Source organism: Mercurialis annua, linkage group LG1-X (assembly GCF_937616625.2).
Source record: "Mercurialis annua linkage group LG1-X, ddMerAnnu1.2, whole genome shotgun sequence".
NCBI lineage: Eukaryota > Viridiplantae > Streptophyta > Magnoliopsida > Malpighiales > Euphorbiaceae > Mercurialis > Mercurialis annua.
In genome coordinates this window covers 10,877,788-10,894,329 of record NC_065570.1, presented here as the reverse complement: position 1 = coordinate 10,894,329, position 16,542 = coordinate 10,877,788, and the positions used below count along the sequence as shown (strand labels likewise).

The following is a 16,542-nucleotide window of genomic DNA, read 5'->3' as shown; positions in this document are numbered from 1 at the left end:
AGATTTGGTGCAATGGGTCGAAGGTCAGGATCCCGCTAGTTTGCTGAATCCTAGAGTGTTGGCGGAATACATCCGAACTTTGGCGATTCCTGATGATGTCACATGGTTTTGTTCTAGGCCGGGTCAAGAGCTTTCCGATCTGGCTTGTTTTCATGGTTTCTCTGTAAGTGTTTTCTTTCTTGAATATAATGTTTTTAGATTCTGTTGTTTCCTTACTGACCTATTTTTGGTGTTGTAGGCTCTTTAATCTGTTTTGGTATTGAATGACCGCCGTCAGTGTGCTGAGGAGGAGGTCGAGCGTCTATCTTCTCTTTTGGCGACTTCCGAGTCTGAGAGGGCAAAGTTGAAGGCATCTTTGGGATTGAGAAATGGTACAAGTAACTCGGTTGAATTATCTCGGGACTGTACCATATGGTTATGGGTAACTCGGTTGAACTATCTCGGGACCCAACCATAAGGATCAAGTCACAAGAGACTTGACAATGATTTAGTTCGACTTAGAATCATGATGATATAAACTAAGATTTAAGATTCGGTCGAAAACTAATGAAACAAAACGAGAGAAGAAAAATATCAAAACCATAATAAGAAATCGAAGATGTCAAATACGTATAAACTATAAGTTTATGAAATAAACAAAGAGATATGAAGGAAAGTAAAGAGGGTATGCAATATGATTTTAAAAGAGTATTTTCTATATATAAAATGGGTTTTCAACGGTTTTAACCCTTTATGTGATATTGCGTGTAATTTGGTGAACTCACTTAGTTTTATACTGACCCCGTTGCTCCTCCCATTTTTCAGGGATAGCATGATATTATTTGGAAAGTCAAGCTTCCGAAGTTTTAATTCTCGGAAGTCATTTGCACAACAAGTGAAAGAAGGTTTTCATTCTAGCAGTCCGCAGTTGTCTAGATTTTTTTGTCTATGTATTTGACTAGCGCATTTTAACTCTGATATTTTTGTAAAATGGGGTCACATGTATTTTGATATATGAAAAAAATGATTTGATTTACGAATAATTTACACAGGTTTTTAGGCTTGCTACGGGTTTCGGAGCTACCACTCCCATTCCCTAGCGCCGGTTGCGGCTCGAGAAATCGGGTCGTGACAAAGGTGGTATCAGAGCAAAGGATGGGAGGTTCGGCTGGTGAGCGGGGCTCCCGGGACCGTTCCGATTCTAGGGAACTCTCACTCATGATCTGTGACGAAGTGAGGCTCTCCGCCCTAGAGCGTATGGTAATGCGTGCTCTGATAGGTACATATGGATGTCACCCTATGGGATAGGACGGAGTCCATATCGGTTACGACCGCACCTGAAAAAAAGGTGGTATCAGAGCCTGGTTTAGATTCATAGGCCATTGCCTGTATACGATTGATGTCTGTAGTTCCTAGGTATGATGTCACTAGGTTAAGCTAAGAACTACTGCGGATTATAGGGATTTCCAGTCATGTCTTTTGAACGTTATCAACGTTTTCATCGATTTTTCAAAAGTTTTACAAAAGCGTCCTCTCCCTTATGTGCTATTAGGAGTCGAGTTAGATGTGTGCGAGCACAAAATATGTGTGTGTTTACTCGAGTAAGCAATATGCTTTCAAGTATCTATAGTCTATGAAGAGTTATATACTCTCGAGACTCATATGATGTATGAATATTGTTATGGACAATGATTGAATTATAAATTGGTTGGATTGGATATTATACGAGTGATGTAATGTAACAAATAAGATATGTATGTTTGCAGCGCGATCACTCAGGAGAGTGATATGCTCACAGGTATGTAAGCCTGTGATAATTTATACGATACATAAAATTTATATATTGTAATCGATTGTTATGAATAGAAATAGTTTCTTATGATTCAATGATGAAAGTTTGCTAAGCCTATGCTGGGCGAAATGCTCTCAAGACTTAAGAAAGGCGACATAGTTGGATTTATAGGAAAGATAGATAAGGGAAGGCAGCCAAAAGGGCTAGCACTATTAGTTTGTCATCGGAACAAGGAAGTTCAAACTATGCAAGTTTCATACACTCGTTATGCGATAGGAGATGCTCGACTAGGTGTCAAGCTAGGACATACATATGTCTTCGATGTGGACAACAAGGTTACCACATGAAGGAATGCCCACATCCCGAGTAGTTTGATACCACGGGAAACACGAAACAATCTTTTTCCTAAAAGACGGAGTTTGTCGCGACGACTTCTAGTTAGACACAACCATATACCGAGATAAACATCATGAAGTCCAAACACTAGAAGCTCGAAAGTGATCAGACCTTTTGAGCTAGCCTAGTGTAAACACGAACGTTTAGGACGTGTCTTTCGAACGACGTCAGAATCAGGCGAAAAGAGTTACATCTTTACATGTGTAAAGAATGTAAATAGTTGCGAACGATAGAAAGATAATTAATAGATAGTGCAGAGTCTTATGTCGAGAGCAACTTACGTAAACCCCGTTTTATGAAAATAAAAGTATTTGATCAAAATGAAATGTTTTGAAAAGACATAATTGTGCCCGGACACGAATCATAAAAACATCGCATTGACACGAATAGAATTGCATCACTACATCCATATTGCATTCATTAATAGGCCATGCATCATATACATTGTGCTTGTCTGGAAATGAAAAGAGGAGTGTCATTGCAACTCTTGTGATGAGAGCAGTCATCACACCGGCGCATAATTATGACATGATTTGAGAAATGAAAAGTATTGTGATTTTAAACGGATGAGTTTTCCAACGTAAGTAAGCTCAGACAGTGACTCTGTATATAGAGGCATAGAACAAGACTGATCATCTTGTTAGGCCTATATGAAAACATACGTATGTAACACGACAAGTATATAGAATGACGAGTAGTGTAATGCGAATCGCAATATATCGAGATTTGGATTGCAAATCTCTAAAGCGGTCTTGTATATTAAATACAAAAAAAACAACGACGCTACTTTACAAACATGTAAAGTGATAGCGGCCACGTTTAAACTCGAAGAACGTTTACCTCTAGGATGAGGAAATCAAACATAGAAGTTAGTTACATCAGGGGATAAGAACCCTACGAACAAACATGTGTTGTTCAGAAAAGTCGAATAAAGAGAATTGATTCATAATAGTTATGAATCAAGAAGTAACAAGATGGTTAGGATTGTTAGCATAAGAAGTTACTCGATAAGTATATCGAGATGACCGTATAAACCTAATTGTAAAGTCAACAGTTAGTGAATAACTAATCAGAGTATCGCAGCGGAAGTGTGGAAGGAAGTGAATAAGGTTTGAACAAGGATTGGTTAAGTGATATTAGGAGATTATGAAAATTCGAGGACGAATTTTTGTAAGGGGGGAAGATTGTAATAACCTAAATTTTTGAGGTATTACGTGTAGTGCCACGAGGCATAATTGTAAAGATTAAGAACGAGAATATCAGATTAAGATTGGATAATAAGGACTTAGACCGAAGTGGGTCTATTGGAACTATCATAAAATAATAATTGAAAATTATTAGGCGAGCAATTGGATTTAATAGAGACAAAAAGGGAATAAAATAAAATAAGTTGGAAAGCCAGAGTTAATAATATTCACGTCAAGGTCCGTGAAATATTATTAATAAATGATCGTCAAAGTTTTGTAAGTATACGAAATCGTTTTAGGAGAAAGTTTGACGATTAATTAAGAATAAGGGCTAAAGTGTAAATTAGCCACTTTAAGGACTAATGTGGACTTTTAACCACAAACTTCCGGAGGAAGTTGTGTTTTACTCTATTTTCTCAAGATAAGAAAATAATATCGATAAAGTGGTTATCGATAGTCATTAATATGAAAATTGGACGAAAAAGTGAGAAAAGTGCAAGTTAGCTCAAAATGGAAATTTGAGCGTTTTTGGCCAAAATTGCCAAAAAAAAATTATTGGAAAGTAAAGCTATAAGATATGGAATCAAAATTATTTATTTGGAAATAAATAATACGGGATTTATCGAGAATCGAATGATAAAGCGATTAGTGGATTAAATTGGACGAAAGAAAAGTTAGAAATTGAAAGGTATGGAGGTGGCAACTTCAAGGATTAAAGGAGGCACTTTGCCAATAATATATAAACCCTTTTCATTTGATTTAAACCAGCAAAAAAATCAAATTCAGCTAGCAAAATCGTTCATCCTACTCCTCCATTGAAGAACATTCAACAAAACTTGAAATCACCATAACTTTTTCATTTGTGGTCCGATTGATGCGATTCTTACGGCCACGGAAAGAGGAAGACGACCTCTACTGATTGAGACCAGAAATTTAAGGTAATAAGCTCAGTGTATAATTAGGGTTTCAGAGTTTTCATTTCGGTTTTGGTTGAGAAATTGAGGTTTTATGGTGTTTGATAATCATAGGTGTTTATTAGCTTCCATGGACCAATTTTGATGATGAATCTTGGAGCTAGACCCTTTGGATTTGAGGCTTCAATCAAGGTGAGGTTGCTGAAATTTAGTGGCTTTTGATTGAGGTATTTGTGTGATGCTTTAGAATATGAATTAGGCATTAAACATGAGCTCTATGTGTTTGAGGAATTGATTATAAGAAATAGTTTGTGTTAAGTGAGTTTGATTGAAATTGTTAAAGGTAAAAGGGGTAATAAGGTTGATGTTAAGAGATGAATTGATAGTGTTAGGCATGAGTTTTATGAGGATAGAGCTGAATATGAATTGTGTTAATTGATGAAAGTTTGATCGAAAATGAGATGATGATTTGGTATTGATATGTAATTCTTGTTCAAGTAAGTTTGAACAATTTTAAGTCTTGAATCATGTTTGATGTTAAGGGGTATAGGATGACTGGATTGTGTTGCTTCAGAATGTGTGTATCGATGAAATTTCATAGGCCTCGTTGCGTAATAAGTTTACGTAAACTAGTTATCGTTTTGCAGAAAATGTCTTGCAAAACAGCGATATTGCAAAGGCAATATCTCGGGCTGTATAAGTCCAAATCAAGTTCTGTTTGTTGATACAGAAACTTTAGGATGTTAACTATAATTGTCTAAGTTTGAGTTTTTGTTGAATCGGACTCTAGGATGTTCATTTTGGACAGAACATTTTGTTGTGCAGTCTGCCCTGCACTTGTAAACAACTCCAAGGAAATAACTTATGAGCTTGTTTTCGACACCTTCGGGTGCGTTTCATGGTCCGAGACCTAAACGAAAGTTGTAGGCGACGTTCTAAACTTTAAGAATGTCAATTTTGTTTAGGGGTCGGACTATTTTAAGTAAGCGGTTTTGATAGCCGAAGTTGGCTAGAAACATAATTTTTGGTTAAGTTAATAATAGTTAGAATTTTATTAATTCTTGCTATTATTATATTTGCGTAGATCGGACGAGCGACTATCGAAAAAGGTTTGAGGCAAACGGATCGAGATATCGTCATAATTATTTGAAGAATTTGGATAGCAAGTGGTTAGTACACTTTAAATTACTCGCTAATATTCGTAAAGCTACGTATTTTAATACGAAAGCTATATGAATATTTTTATGTTTAAATGTATGTTCTTAAAATGCATATATATGTATGTTTTGAAAATGAAGTTTTATCGTATTGTGCTATTTTGATAATAATACAAGTAAATGAAAAGAGTATATATATTTAAACACCGGGGATGGGTAAAGTAATAAAATGTGAATTGAACCAAATATAAATAAGAAAAGTACAGTACATTCCTATATGTACTAATAAATCGAATATCGAATAATATACAAGTATTAGATCAAATATGAATAAGGAAATATAGTACATTTCGATATGTACTATCAAACATAATAAATACCCATACGTGCGTGTGTTATAGATGTATGCTTGTAGATTGTAATGTGCATGCCATGGTCCATAAAGGATCAATACAACAGAACGAAAAATACAAAAACGTAAAATGAGAATTGTACTATGGTGCACAAAATAATAAGAACTGAGATACAAGGTTGAACTCGGTAGAATTATCCCGGGACCTGTATCTCATCCATTCTCGATGATAATCCTCGGAACTCATACGAAATAAAAAGTAAGTGTGATACCTCGAGAATCAATACGAAACAAGATCGAGACACAATGTGAACAATTACTCCTATTAAATGTCAATAGGAATCATATGAATCGACAGTTAAGTTCAAAAGACCTGCAGGGTGCAGAGTCCGAATGCAGACACGAAGGTAACTCGGTTGAACTATCTCGGGACCCGTGTCTAAGGAGTAACTCGGTTGAATTATCTCGGGACTCCTATCGATCGTTTGGGATTGAGAAATGGTACAAGTAACTCGGTTGAATTATCTCGGGACTGTACCATATGGTTATAGGTAACTCGGTTGAACTATCTCGGGACCCAACCATAAGGATCAAGTCACAAGAGACTTGCCAATGATTTAGTTCGACTTAGAATCATGATGATATAAACTAAGATTTAAGATTCGGTCGAAAATTAATGAAACAAAACGAGAGAAGAAAAATATCAAAACCATAATAAGAAATCGAAGATGTCAAATACGTATAAACTATAAGTTTATGAAATAAACAAAGAGATATGAAGGAAAGTAAAGAGGGTATGCAATATGATTTTAAAAGAGTATTTTCTATATATAAAATGGGTTTTCAACGGTTTTAACCCTTTATGTGATATTGCGTGTAATTTGGTGAACTCACTTAGTTTTATACTGACCCCGTTGCTCCTCCCATTTTTCAGGGATAGCATGATATTATTTGGAAAGTCAAGCTTCCGAAGTTTTAATTCTCGGAAGTCATTTGCACAACAAGTGAAAGAAGGTTTTCATTCTAGCAGTCCGCAGTAGTCTAGATTTTTTTGTCTATGTATTTGACTAGCGCATTTTAACTCTGATATTTTTGTAAAATGGGGTCACATGTATTTTGATATATGAAAAAAATGATTTGATTTACGAAAAATTTACACAGGTTTTTAGGCTTGCTACGGGTTTCGGAGCTACCACTCCCATTCCCTAGCGCTGGTTGCGGCTCGAGAAATCGGGTCGTGACATAAGTATAACCTTCCTTCCGATTATAGGGTAATATTACCTGGTGCCGATATGGCTGCCTCCGATTCTCCGGGTTCCTCTTGTAGGGCGGTTCTTTTTGAGGAGCAGTTTGCTGCTGGTCTTAGGTTTCCCTTAGATTCGTTTTTAGTAGAAGTGTGCAGGGATTTAAAGGTTGCTCTGGGACAACTTTATCCCGATACGATTAAAGTAGTGCTTGCTTTTTCGGAGGCGTGTAGGCTTCGGGGTTATGCCCCTTCTCTTAACGTGTTGTATTATTTCGTAGACTTTAGGAAATGCGATGGTTGTTTCGTTTTCGCCCTTGACAGAGGAGGGCGATCTCGTATTTATCTTCCTTGCCTAACCAGTCGCTGGCGGAGACGTTTCTTTATTGTTTACCATAACTTTTCTTTTCTTCATTTTTCGGATGGTTTTTCTTCTCATCAAGTCCGGAGTTGTCCGTCTCCTTTAAGTTTATTTGAGTCAACACTTGCTTTCGACATATCATTCTATGGTGCTCTTCAGCGTCCTGTCCTAGATGTCTTGGTTAATAGTCATCTTCGGCATCGATGGTTTCCTTCGCAGGATCCTCCTCGAGGCTTGGCGGATCTTTGCTACTCCTTTATTCAAGGTATATTAATTTGCTTAAGTTCTTTTGATGTTTGTTTTGTAGGATGTCTTCTTCTTCTAACGATTTCCTTTCCGGATTTCAAGTAGATTTGGACGTTCCGATGGGCGGTCCTGACGCTCACATTGCCAACATTATTCCTGGCGATGTTGATGTGGATGTAATTCCTGCTGATGTTCCCATCGTTCCCGTCGAGATAGCATTGCCTGCGGGCGATGGGGTTATTGTTGTAGATGATGATGACTTGGTTGATCCAGTAGGTGATGAGGCGGTCCCATCTCTACCTCCCCCTCTAGCATCATTTACTGTCTCCGGGGGAGTTGGGGATGTGAATTCAGGTGGGCTGATTGTTGCTGATTCGGAAGAGATTTCCTTGGGTCGAAACCTAGATTCTCCGTCTAGAAAGAGACGTCGAGTTGGCGATGATTCTCCATCGAGAGAGAGTCTTCCTGGAAGCTCTTCTTCTGCCCCAGATTTGGTGCAATGGGTCGAAGGTCAGGATCCCGCTAGTTTGCTGAATCCTAGAGTGTTGGCGGAATACATCCGAACTTTGGCGATTCCTGATGATGTCACATGGTTTTGTTCTAGGCCGGGTCAAGAGCTTTCCGATCTGGCTTGTTTTCATGGTTTCTCTGTAAGTGTTTTCTTTCTTGAATATAATGTTTTTAGATTCTGTTGTTTCCTTACTGACCTATTTTTGGTGTTGTAGGCTCTTTAATCTGTTTTGGTATTGAATGACCGCCGTCAGTGTGCTGAGGAGGAGGTCGAGCGTCTATCTTCTCTTTTGGCGACTTCCGAGTCTGAGAGGGCAAAGTTGAAGGCATCTTTGGAAGAGCATGATTCCCTTTTGGCGCAACTTAAGGCGCAGGATGCGATTAACGATCACCAAGTCAAAGTGATCGAGAAGAAAACCAATGACTTGACTCAAGAGATTGAGGAGCTTATCGAATCAATAACCTTGTTGGTGGGGAGAGGGCTAAACTAAGGTCAGAGGTTGAAGATCTTCACATCCGTTTACTTGATACGAAGGCTTTTTATTCTGCTTTGATAAGCGAGTATCGCCTTGCGATTGGGAGGAAACTTCTGGAGCAGAATCCTAATATTGATCTTTCCGGAGTTAATGGGTTGGATCCCCAGGCCATCGCTCGTGGCCTTCTTGACAAGATATCTAAGGACCGTGTCAAGGACCGTGTCAAGTAGTTTTTCTTTTGATTGTATTTCATAATGTACGAATTTTGTTCTTTTGTAATTCGCGATTTATGAATATATTTTCTTCGTGCTTCTTCACAAGTGTGCTCTTGCTTTATATCAGTTTTTGATTTATGTACTTGTCTTGCCTCGAGGGTTATTCTAAACCCTTTTCTTGGCGTTTTTTTGCTTTTATAGAGTTAATCTAAACTCTTTTATTTTGTTTTTATTTCGAGTTAATCTAAACTCTTTATTTTTTGTGTTTTGAGTTAATCTAAACTCCTTTTTGGCGATTTGCCTTTTCTGAGTTAATTTAAATTCGTTTTTCTTAGCTATACGCCTTTTGTGGCGATTTGCCTTGTTCGGCGATTTTGCCTTTCTTGAGTTAATTTAAACTCGTTTTTCTTGGCTATCCGCCTTTTGTGGCGATTCGCCTTATTCGGCAATTTTTCCTTTCTTGAGTTAATTTCAACTCATTTTTCTTGGCTATCAGCCTTTTCGTGTTGATTCGCCTTATTTGGTGATTTTGCCTTTTCTGAGTTTGATCTTTAACTCATTTTTTCATCTTTCATCTTTGATTTAATCATTCGTGGCTGTTCTTGATTTTTATTTCTTTATTGATTCGTCTGGCTAATCATATAGTAGGGAAATTGAACTTTTATTGATAAAAAGACTGCATACAAAACATTAAAGATAGATTTGACGCCATCGGGTAAGACATAAAATCGTTACCGATGATGGGTCATTTTCCTTTCCTATTCTTCCTTCTTTTCGGTCTTGTTCTCTTGAAGATCCACTACGGACTCGTCATAGCATTTCTTGGCTATTCCTTGGTCTCCTCTCAGCGTCACTAGTCCTTTCTCGGTTGGTATTTTCATTGTCAATGCTCTTATGCTAGTCACTGCCGCCGAATCATGGAGGAAAGGTCTTCCTAGGATGGCGTTGTATGTTAATTCCATGTCTACTATGTTGAATAGTGACATGACTTTCTTGTTGATTCCTCTTTCTGGGCCGATTATTACTTCCAAGGTGACTGCTCCCAGTGGATTGATGGAGGGGCCACCGAGTCCTGATAGCGGAATTGGGACTCGACGTAGCCTTGACGCCGTTCCTCCAAGCATTTTGTACGCTGCGTTTGTCATAAGGTTTACTGCGCTTCCTTCGTCGATTAGGATTCGCTCCATGTTTCAATTTTCAATGATAGTAGTTACTACCAAAGCATCGTTGTGGGGTGCTTTGACGTATTCATAGTCTTCTCCATCAAAGATTACCGGCGGCATGTGAGTTTCTCTGATGTTCATCACTTCTTTCCTCTGCTTTCTCCTGATCGTAGAGCTGCTATGTCCTCCTCCATTGATCATGTGTATGGTTCCCAGTATTTTGGATGGGCGTTCGTCTTCTTTCTCTTTTGGTTTGTCTTCTCTGCTTCTTTTTTCTCCTTTGTCATTGCTCTTCTCTTTTCGGGCCATAAATTTCCTCAGCTCGCCTGTGTCGATCATCCTTTCGATCTCGACCTTTAAATCTCTGCAGATATCCGTTTCATGTCCGTAATCGTCGTGAAATTTGCAGTATTTTCTGGTGTCTCTTATCTCTGCTTTCATCTTTGGTGGCCATACCACGTTTTTGACATTTTCTTTGATCCACATGAGGACATTAGTTCGGCTGGTGTTTAGCGGAGTGAAGTTATTCTCGTCATCTCTGGGGTCATATCTTGATTCATATCTTGTCTGGGGGGCGAATCGTCTGTTCTCTTCTGGCCTTCCTCTCCTATCATCAGGTTTCGACTTGGTCTTTTCTCTGGATTTCTCTTTTGACTCTTTTCCTTTTGCTTCCTTTCCACGAATCGCCCTTTGCCCTTCGTCTAGCTCGAAGTATTTCTGAGCTATGCCCATCAAGTTCGAGAAAGTCGTGGGCTTATTGACTAGTAGCTTGTCCACCAGTTTTCCGAATCGCGTTCCTTCTCGCAATGCTTCTGTCGCCATGTCGACGTTCAGGTTGTCAATCTTCATAGCTTTCTTGTTGAATCGTTCGATGTAGCTTCGTAAGGTTTCTCCTTCTTCTTGGATGCATGATCTTAGGATGCTGGAAGTAGTTTTTGCTGGAATGTTTGTGAGGTATCTATTGAGGAATTCTGCTGAGAGCGAAGCGAAGCTCTTGATTGAGCCTGGTTTAAATTTGTTATACTATCTCTGGGCTGTGCCCGTGAGTGTGGTGGGGAAGACCCTGCATAGAATGGCGTCTGATACGCTGAGTAGCCCCATAGTCGCTGTGAATCTAGATGTATGATCTCGGGGGTCTCCTTCCCCATTGAAAGTTGGCAGGATCGGCAACTTCATGCTGTGTGGGATAGTTTCCTCCATGATCTCAGGCGAGAGGGGGGATCCTTTCAACCTGAGATCGTCTATGTCCAACTCTTCAGATTTCAGTTTTTTGAGTGCTTTGGCGATCTTTTCTTCAAAATCTTCTTCCACTACGTATGTGGCATTGCTTTTTTGGGATGTTTCTGACGATTCGCCCTCTCCTTCTTGGTGTTTTTTCTTAGTTTGTTCTTTCCCTGCATCTCTTTCCTGTCGCTTGCTCTTTGGGGGGGCGTCTTCTCTTTCCTTCTCTCTTCGTTCGTCTCTCTTTGAATTCAAACCACTTCGGGCGTCCTCCTGGTTATGCTCATTTCTGGGTGTCTCTGGTGATTCCTCGTTGGATTTGTTTCTATTCGGACTTTCTTCATCGCTTGTTCTATTCTCTCGTTGGTTTCTTGCTTCGTTTCTTTCTCCATTCCCTCTGGTTCGGGGTTCCTTGCTTTTATTGTTTTCCGCTCTCGTCTCTCGGCGGCTTGGGTTTGCGTTTTCTGTTCTCCCTCTTCTTCTGGGAGCTGTAGGGCTGAAATTTTTCCTCAGGATTTTCATGGTTTCTTCGTGCCTATCATTCGTTCTTTTGGCTTCGCTAGCCAATCTGTCCAGATTTGCTTGGACCGATTCTAGTACCTTTTTCAGCATTTCGTTGTACGAATCTTGTGCTGCTACGCTCGGCGCTTGTTGTTCTTCAGTGTTCAGATTGAAAGCAATTGGGTTGCTTCCCCTCATCGGATTAGTTTGGTATTGAGGTGTTGAAAAAGAGGGCCCTCCGGTATTGCTTTTCTCCCCAGAGTTGTGAAGCCCGTCTTCCGTCACGTTGATTATCTCCGGAGTATTTTTTGGGTCCATTGGTTGTTTGTCTTTCAGCTTCACTCTTTCAGAAGTCATCTTCTTCAATGAAATTTGTTTTTGAGTTCAGAAAAGCTCCTTCTATTTGAAGTTTAGTAAAGCTTTTTCCACAGACGGCGCCAATTGATGGAGTCTGCCTTCTGAGCCGGTGAGTAAGACCTGCAAAACAAGGTAGAAGCTAACCAGACTGTGGTTGTCCGATTAACTCTCCGATGCTAAAGTCAGTTTAGAGCTTTGAGCAGTGTTTTGTGTATATGAATGTAATTGTGATTCTAGGCATACCTCGTGCTCCTTTTATAGTAGTCGAATATACCTTGTAGAGTCATAATAGGCAGGTGAATCCTGCTTTGTAGGGATTCGGCAACATTGTAGGGATTCTCCTGATTTGTCGAGATCTACATTAATCTGATAAGAGTCCTATTTAGGAACATCTTCCTAAATAGTCTTATCTTTCTAAGGTAGAGCTTATCCTTCCATATATAGTGTTTGTGTCCGAATAGGACAATACTTCCATTCTTGGTCGATTACCCGAATCCCGGACCTAACGCGCTTTGGGCGGATCATGTGGGATTCGGTCTTTATTGGCATATCACCGAATCTCAAGGGATTCAGTATCAGTTGGCATATCACCGAATCTTAAGGGATTCGGCGTCTCCTTCATATTTTCGGACCTTCAGGGGGAGTCCGGTATCACCTGAGAGTGGATCTCCTGTGACTCGACTCCATTATATTTACTGTAGGATTCGGTATCCATCAAGAACAATTATCTCATGATTCCCATGGATTGGTAAATTGGATATTTATGGCTAAGACTAGTACACAATATTCTGGTCACTGATTGCAAAATGTAATAATGCAGCTAATCAGGGATCGGGAACTTATTTGGTTAATGAAAATAGATAGAAGTTTCGAGTTTAAAATTTTACATGATATTTATCCAAGAAAGTGAGAATTCATATTTTATAACATATTAAAAAAAATTATTTTCTAACTTACCGTGACCAAATTTCCAAATTTAAAAAAAAAATCACTTTCGTTTAAACTACAATTTTTACATTGATTTATAATACCATCTATCACAAACTTTGAAAATTATCAATGTCATTCATCACTTTTTAATTTTTTTTAATTATATTTAAAAATTCAATGATTTATAGCTCATATAATAATTGAAAGAGAATATGGCACGTCAAGTCATACGTCACAAGTAATTTGATCATAAATTGCATTAATATTTTATAACATAATTTGATTTATTGTGATTTTTCCGTCAAAAAGATGTGGTTCCAAATATGGATTCATAAAGTTTATATAGATTAAAACATTAAATTTTAAATTATGTAGTTTTGAATAGTAAAATATTGGAATTATTTTTCAAATATCTGTTTTTGGCAAAATATTTACACTATTTTAACCCATCTTTTCCTTATTTTCCTATTTTACCTAATAAGCTAACTTATTTATCAAAAATACTCATTATATAAAGAAGTCTTATCTCATTTTAAATTAATTTTTTACATAACCACTCCTTTTTCTCTCTTTTCTCTCTCTTCTATCTCAAAATTCTCTCTTCTTTTCTTCCTCTTTTTCGTTTGATTTTCAGTTTTTCTCCTCCAGTTACTTTTCGGTTCGTTTTTCCGTTCGCGCTTCCGTTCGTCTACTTCCGATGGATTTTTCGTCGTTTTGGTCGTTTTTTCGTTCGTCTTTTTCGTTCGCGCTAGTCCGTTCGTCTCTTCCGTTCGTTCAATGGAATTTTCAACTCATTTTTAGATTTGTGTAATTTTTTAGATTTTTTATAGTGATTTAAATATTTTGTAAATAAATTATTGTAGATCTATAATTTTTTGTTTATAAAATTGTTCTATTATACATATAATTATTTATTTTGTCTTTCTCTTATTCATATATTTGTTTATTGCTACTGATTTTGTAAAAAACAAATTAATTTATGGTGCATTTGTAGTAATTTTATAATATATTTACGTTTTAGTGTATTTTTGGTGTATTTATAGTGTATTTCTGCCCTTTTTAGTATATTTAAGGTGCATTTACAGTGTTTATGGTGTATTTACAGTGTTTATGGTGTATTTGCAGTGTTTCATGGTGTAACCCATAAAATACACTACAAAATGTCATAAATGCACTAAAATACAATATATACACTACTTATATACTATATATACATTACTTATACACTATATACACACTAATTTTACACTATAGAAACACCATAAAAATACTATATATACACTACTGTTACACTATAAAAAATAAAAAAATATTCCAGGAAAAAAATCTATAAAAAATAAAAATTAACATTATATATACACTATATATACACAAAAACCGAAAACCGAAATTGAAAACCCAAAAAGGTATTTGTGAAATTAAAAAAAAAATATTTTTCATAAATAAAAAAAGTCAGAAAAGAAAAGTCAAAACTTGAAATGTAAAATTGTAATTAAAATGCCGAAACATGTATTCTGAGAAATTACCACTAAAATATTTTGTATAATTGTCCTTGACTTATTTATACATCATTAAAATATTGAATAATCACATCGTTACTCATACATAAATATGTATACGTTATTGAATATCATTCAATTTACTTCGTAAATTACTTTTAATAAAAAAGATAAATACATGTATTGAAATATAATAATAATATTTGACAAATTAATATATAAATAAATATAGATGTAAATTTTTAATGTATTTTTTAATGTATAATCGAATGATTTTTAACTTGTAATTTGAAATTTTTATTTTTGTTTTATATATCAATGTTGAGGCAAATTTAAATTATAGAAGAATTTAATCTCTTTCTTAATTAATACTCCCTCAATCCCGAATTGATAGGCACTATTTTTATTTTTATTTATTCCAAATTATAGACAGACATTTATTACCTGGATGATGAATTGTTAAATACACTCTCACTTATTATAATGAAATTCATTCAAAATAAAACACAAATACTAAAAGAAAATATTACTAATATATTAAATGAGGATGAGTGTGGTATTTTTGACCTAAATCAACTCATTTTTTTTAGATAAACTTATTTTTTTTGATAATTGTGTTTGTCCTAAACTGCTTATCAATTTGGGACGGAAGAAATATAAAATATTGTTTTAAATAAATAGTTGACTGAATAAAAGACTTAGATGATTAATCTTCTTATTTTATGTTTGATTAATAAACAAATTCATAAGAATTTATTTAATCTTATTTAAAAGTACAAATATATTATAGTAAATTTTAATTTCAAAATAGTGGGGTCTTTATGTTATCCGCCATTTTGTGGGTTTATATTAAATTTTAAATTAAATAATCAACTTAATAGTATAATTAATAATTTGTGGCATTTGACTTGTCTCGCATATCATTTTTTGATCGATTCCAAATAAATCGTTGATTTTTTTACAGTAATTTATTCGTATGCAGCTGAAGAATACGACGAGTATTCTTCGTTGCTTTGAAGTGGTTTCTGGCCTGAAAATTAATTTCCATAAAAATTCCATTATGGAATTTAATATTAATGATAGTGATTTAGCGGTTGCTGCACATGTAGTGGGTTGTAAGATCAAGTCTTCCTATTAAGTATATTGGTTTGCCTCTGGTGAAGCGTCAACTAGTATCTGGATTTCGGGATCATGTTATGGACAGATTTAAAGCTAAGTTGGCGTTATGGAAGGGGTACTTGCTTTCTCCTATAGGCAGGTTAGTCCTTATAAACTCAGTTCTATTTAGCGTTCTGGTTTACTTTATGTCGGTGTTCAGTATGCCTTGTGCGTTTCAGAATAAGTTGGAGTTTTATATGAAACGCTTTCTCTGTAAAGGCGACATTTCTTCAACGATGCATTGTAAAGTTCCCTAGAAAGTTATCTGTCAAGATTTTGATTTGGGTGATAGTGGTATTCCTAATCTCAAAGTTAGAAATCAAATTTTTTGTTTAAAAATTATGTTTTAGTAAAAGGATTCTCTTTGGTACAATATTGTCTCTACTAGTTCCTCTATCTCGGATAGAGATTCTTTAATTCTTGATGATTCAAAGAAGCTCTTTTGTATTTGGAAGGATATTAAAAAACAATGTTGTTGTGATAAATTTGTTTAGAGAGTTTTTATTGCAAAAGTTCGTTATAAGATGAGAGATGATGCCTATATTTCATTGTGGTATGATAATTGGATGGTAATGACTTTCGAGACGTTTCTAAGACTTTTCAATATTTCAAATAAAAAATATGTACTTATTTCTCATATTTGGCGAGATGGTCAGAAATGGAGACATGTTTGAGGGGAGCGGAATCGTATTACTCACTGATTGTCAGAATATTTTTAATGATATTAGAAGGGATGAAAACGGACTGGATTTCATGTATTGGAACTAACCTTCATGAGATTTTTCTCCGGCTTCGTTTTATAAAAAAAATGGTTGCGGCAGTTTCGTCCTTTTCTGCCCATGCAGCTGGGAGCAATCTTGAGGAACGTGGACGTCATTTGAATGC

At 36.3% G+C, this 16,542-nt stretch overlaps 1 long non-coding RNA gene across 1 annotated transcript; it reads left to right on the top strand.

Moving 5' to 3' along the window:
• Nucleotides 1-3,982: 3,982 nt before the first annotated feature.
• Nucleotides 3,983-7,022, top strand: LOC126666885 (uncharacterized). Its single transcript, XR_007638001.2, has 4 exons — nucleotides 3,983-4,292; nucleotides 4,383-4,460; nucleotides 5,353-5,437; nucleotides 6,712-7,022. It is a non-coding gene; the product is annotated as an uncharacterized LOC126666885 (long non-coding RNA).
• The last annotated feature ends 9,520 nt before the right edge of the window (nucleotides 7,023-16,542 follow it).